Source organism: Mobula birostris, chromosome 7, assembly GCF_030028105.1.
Source record: "Mobula birostris isolate sMobBir1 chromosome 7, sMobBir1.hap1, whole genome shotgun sequence".
Taxonomy (NCBI): domain Eukaryota; kingdom Metazoa; phylum Chordata; class Chondrichthyes; order Myliobatiformes; family Myliobatidae; genus Mobula; species Mobula birostris.
In genome coordinates this window covers 149,812,928-149,818,409 of record NC_092376.1, presented here as the reverse complement: position 1 = coordinate 149,818,409, position 5,482 = coordinate 149,812,928, and the positions used below count along the sequence as shown (strand labels likewise).

Genomic DNA, 5,482 nt, shown 5'->3' with positions numbered 1-5,482 from the left:
TGAACTTTGAATAGACAGCGGTTTCTTCCCAGAGCAGAGAGTCCAGAAATATAGAGAATAGGTTAAGATGAACATAGAACATCGAACAACACAGTACAGGTCCTTTGGCTGTTGATGTTCTGCCGACAATTTTACTTACTCTAAGGTCAATCTAATACTCCCCTCCCATATAACCATCCAGTTTTCTTCATCCTTGTGCATATCTAAGTCTCTCAAACGTCCCTCTGGCACCACCCCAGGCAGCATGTTCCACAGACTCTCCAATCTTTGTGTAAAGAAACCTAGCCCTGATATACCCTTTATACTTCCCTCTAATCACCTTGTAAATTCTGTTGCCTCAGATAAGCCATTTCTGTCTAGGGAAATAAGAGTGGCCGTTGATTCTATCTATGCCTCTTATCATCTTGTACACCACTATCAGGTCACCTCTTATCCTTCTTCGCTCCAAAGAGAATAGCCCAAGTTTTTGAAGTGAGAGAGGCAAATTTTAAGGGAGATATGAGGGATTTTTTTTCTTGCAGGAGTGGTGGTTATCTGGAGCAAGCTGGACCGAAGAGGAATGTGGGAAGGAATACTTCAGTAGAGTGTTGAAGGAATGGTTCAGATGCCATAGAGAGGCTTGGCCTTTATGTAAATTCTGCTTGAAAAGACGTCATCAAACAATGTTTTGCAAGTGTCATAACAGCAGATCGTTGAGAATCTCAATCATTTATGATCTCTCACTTCTCCCAGCACAGCCCAGTAAGCATTGAGGTGTTTAATGCAGCAGATAGGTTCACTTTCTGAAAACATTTCTGAACTGCTGATACAATTCAGGTAAGAACCAATGCTTAAGCAATTCATTACATCTTAACTCCTCTGAGTTTTTAAAAATAAGCTTGACAGGAAAGTTTTTTTTAAAGAATTATTTATTTTTCTGCAAAACGGAATTCTTGCTTTTGTTTTCTTGTCCTACAAATTCTGCTGAATTGTTTCCATGTAGGAACAGGATCAGAATCACTGCCGTAAGGGCCAAATAACCTTTCAGCTGTCACCTTCTGGTACCACAGTGACCATCAGGAAACTTGGCTAAGGTAATTGAGTACGCCTGACCTCAACTCACTGCAAAGCCTGAAACAAATGTTTCATGTACAGTACCGTGAAAAAGTCTTCGGTATATATATACACACACACACATATATATACACACACACAGTATATGGTCATTTGGTTCCAAATAATTGGTTTATTGATCATTACAGGATGTCTCTCCAGTGCTTCCTGTCCCCTCCCCTCTCCCTTCTCCTTTTCCGAACCATGACTCCCCTCTCCCTGCCCCCTTTCCACTCTCAGTCCACAATAGAGACCCATATCAGAATCAGGTTTATCATCACTCACATACACCATGAAAATTTGTTTTTTCATGGCAGCAGCAGTACATAAAACTACCACAGAACTGTGCAAGAGTCTTAGACACCACAGCTGTATAATTGAGCCTATGACTTTTGCACTGCCCTGTATGTACCGTTTGCTTCTGCTAAAAAATAACCTGAATGTTAACCATGTAAAATGCTAGAGGAACTCAGAAAGCAAGGCAGCAATTATGAAATGCAGTAAAGAGCTGACATTTTGGGCCGAGACCCTTCAGCAGCGTGAAATGTTAACTGTTTATCTGTTCGGAAGTGTTTCAAGCATTTTATGTTTCTATTTCAGTGTTTCCAACAATGGCAGTTTCTTGTGCTGTTCTAATTTATCACTCTCATTAAAGAGCGAATGAAGTAAAGGACCCCTTGTTATACTGTGTTTGTGTGACGTCTGTTGATCTGTTAGGGTGGCACGGCAGTGTAGTGGTTATCACGGCACTTTACAGAACAGGAGACCCGGTTTAGTACCCTCCGCTGCCTGTAAGGAGTTTGTATGTTCTCCCCGTGACCGCGTGGGTTTCCTCCGGGAGCTCCAGTTTCCTCCCACAGTCCGAAGATGCACTGGTTAGTAGGTTAATTAGCCATTGTAAATTGTCCCGTGATTAGGCTAGGGTTAAATTGGGGGATCACTGGGCAGCATGGCTCAAAGGGCCGGAAGGACCTACTCCACACTGAATCTCAACAAATTACTTACTGAGGCTCATTTTAGGATCCATCAGATTCACCTTCATTATTATTGTAATCTAGATCCAGCCAAGAACACAACAGAGAGATATGAAGAATTGCCAGTTTTTGACTTCATGGTAGTTTTCAGTAAAGATAGTGCGATAAATCAGGGTCATATTTTCCCCACACCTTCTCCTTCATCCTCCCATTTCAGACACCTTCGGAGCAATATTGGATAGAGGAAGCCAATATGTCAAGGCATTCTGCTTTAAATTCAATTGATATCAAGCTCACAAGTAAGATTGTGATTTATTCCTCCAAACATATAATCACAAATGAACCCATCTCGGGCTTCCAGCCGGCTAGAGGTATCGACTTTAACCGACATTTCAATGACAGACTCTGACATCTTCATCAAAGACGATGCCTAGGTATGTCTAGTCCGGTGGTATTTATACCCCAGTAGCCCGTCCCTGCTGATTGGTTTGTCTCCATCCAATCAGGTGTCTGCTGTCCCATCTTGTTTACAATCAAATTCCGGTTATTACTTACAGCAAGACCTTCGTCTTTGTTAGAAAAATGTCCCTAATTTTATTTCAATGGCTTTTTTACCAGGTGGTCCCAAAAGCCATCGGCTTGGTGCGGTAGTTTTGTGCCGTCGAAGTCAATCCTATGACCATAGCAAATGCAATGTTTTGCTACTACCGATTTCTCCGGGTAACCCAAACAGATACACCTCCTGTGCTCCTTGACGTGGGTTTCCAATGTGCGTCCTATCTGGCCGATACACACTGCTCCGTATTCACAGGGAATCCTGTAACCACCAGCCGGCCTGAGTCCCAGGTCACCTTTGACCCACATAAGCTGTGACTCATTTCCTCACGGGTTTGTGGATGGTATTAATCCGGTATTTCTTCAGGTTCCTGGTGCTCCTTCCAGAAACCATGGAACCCGGAGAGTCTCCATGAGGAAGTGAAACTATTACACACAACATTCCCACAGAATGGCTACACGGTGAAGGAAATCAATCGAGCTCTTTAAAAGGCCAATGGAAAACACAGGAAACCCAACAGTGAGGAGGAGCCCGTTGCTACTGGCTGTCTTTCCTATATTTCCACAGTTTCTGGAATATTCACCAGGATCCTGAAGAAATACCGGATTAATACCATCCACAAATGTGTAAGGAACTCAAGTCACAGCTAATGCAGGTTTATGATGCCCTGGGACTCAGGTCAGCTGGTGTTTACAGGATTCCCTGTGAACGCAGAGCAGCGTGTATCGGCCAGATGGGATGCATGGGCACAGGAGGTGTATCCGTTTGGGTTACCTGGAGAAATCGGCGGTAACAGAACACTGCATTCACAACAGCCATAGGATTAACTTCGATGGCACAAAATTACTGCGCTGCGCCAATGGCTTTTGGGACCACCCGGTGAAGCAGGCCACTGAAATAAAACTAAACACGATTCCTGTACCCTGCTTGAAGCCCGAGAGGAGTTTATTTTTCATATACGCCCGGAAACACTAGATCCATATAACCACAAGTTGAACAGGTCCACTGATTTTCCCAGTGTCTAACTTCTGTTCTTCCCTACGTCACCTGGGTTACTGGCCCATTCACCCAGGGTAACCAAAAGGTTACAATTTCATACAGAACAACATCTACTGGTAGCAGAATGGTGAGGTCCTGCAGGCTCTGTTGTTGATTCACATTGGTAGTACACGAGATACAATGGAAAGCTTTTGCTTGTGTGCCATCCAGACAAATACATACGGTGAGCTGGTAATTAGAAAAACAGAATTCAGAATATGGTTCATCTTTTAGCGTGTGAGAGGTTGACCTTCAAGTACTAAATTTACTGTGAGAATGATGAAATTGCATTGAGAAATAGAAATGATTAAAGCTACCAAATTCAACAGTTCAACTTTGAGAAAAGGATTTCATTATCCTGACCCTGCACATGTACACTCCACATCACCCTGCTCTGTGGAAATAATCAATTTGGACAGTACGTAGGAACGGATTCCAAGTCAGTTTTCTCATTGGAAAATTAACTCATGTGCGAGGAAGTAGGTACAATGGGGATGTCAGGGGTAAGTTTTTCATACAGAGAGAGGTGGGTGTGTGGAATGCACTGCCAGCAGCAGTGGTAGAGGTGGATACAATAGGGTCTTTTAGGAGACTCTTAGATACATGGAGCTTAGAAAAATAGAGGGCTATGTGGTAGGGAAATTCTAGGCAGTTTCCAGAGAAGGTTACATGGTCGGCACAACATTGTGGGTCGAAGGGCCTGTAATGTGTTGTAGATTTCTATGTTCTATGTTCTAATAAGTATTTTACATTTCATAACAGATGCTGCAATCAAATATGTTGGAGTTCAACTAATTTTTTGATATATGTTCTTATTTCTTCAGGCATTAACTACAGAAGCACCTAAGAAGTGAAGGATTGCATTAACATGTCATCTTGCAAGAATGTGAAAGTGGTATCTGAAGTGAATCTGAAAGTGGAGGATACGAAACTTTTCTATATTGAGCTTACTCCTTCAAATGAAGTGAGTTTGTCCACTGAGAGGAAAATACCTTCTTGTAACTTACAAGTCAAATCAAATTCAGCAGATTTACCTGGCAGCAGAGCCGATTTCATAGCTAGCGTTCCTGATACTGAAGGTAGTATAACAGATCACTGCAAGGTAAACGGGGAAAGAGACTATGCCTCTTGCACCATCACTGAAACGTTGGAAAAGGTGAACAACACTCAGTGCACAATCTCAGTGCAGAACCAGGAGAAGGGAGATAAGCTGGCTGCCACAGAGAACTCTGACTGCTCTAGTAAGTGTAGAAGTTGCTGTACAGGATTTGTCTGTAGTCTTGTTTCCTTCGGATTGGTGATTCTCTCACCAGTGATAATGATTGGATATTGTTTGTATAAAATATTCAAATGTATATGTAAATATAACAACTTCTCTACCACTTAATGCACTTCTCCTCACGTCGATACAAAAATGCAACTTGTGAGCTTAATAAAAGCTGGGAAATCCTCTTCAAATCCTTTATATGCCTTTGCATCAATGATAGTCATTGATATTTGGAGCCAACTGAAAGCAACAGGCAGGGTTGGAATATTCCAACCAAAATGGATGTATAATGAGATCAATATTAAATTTATTTTTCTCTTGTTATGAAAATTAAATTGTAATATCATTAATGTATCTTTAAATCAGCCTCACAGCACTAGAAATACAAGAAACGTTTACCTCAAAGAAACCAAGGACAAATCATGGAAATGCATAGGTATCAGTGCATTTGCTGATTGAAAATATTCTTATGACACCCTTCCTTTGCCACTACATCTGTACACATGGGGGATGAGAGAGGACCCGAACTGTAAGGTCTGTGGTCAAAAGGGGACA

At 42.0% G+C, this 5,482-nt stretch overlaps 1 long non-coding RNA gene across 1 annotated transcript; it reads left to right on the top strand.

Annotated features, from left to right (window-relative positions):
- Positions 1-697: 697 nt before the first annotated feature.
- On the top strand, positions 698-5,216 carry LOC140200855 (uncharacterized). The gene is made up of 3 exons (XR_011886744.1): positions 698-816; positions 983-1,073; positions 4,485-5,216. It is a non-coding gene; the product is annotated as an uncharacterized lncRNA (long non-coding RNA).
- Positions 5,217-5,482: the final 266 nt, after the last annotated feature.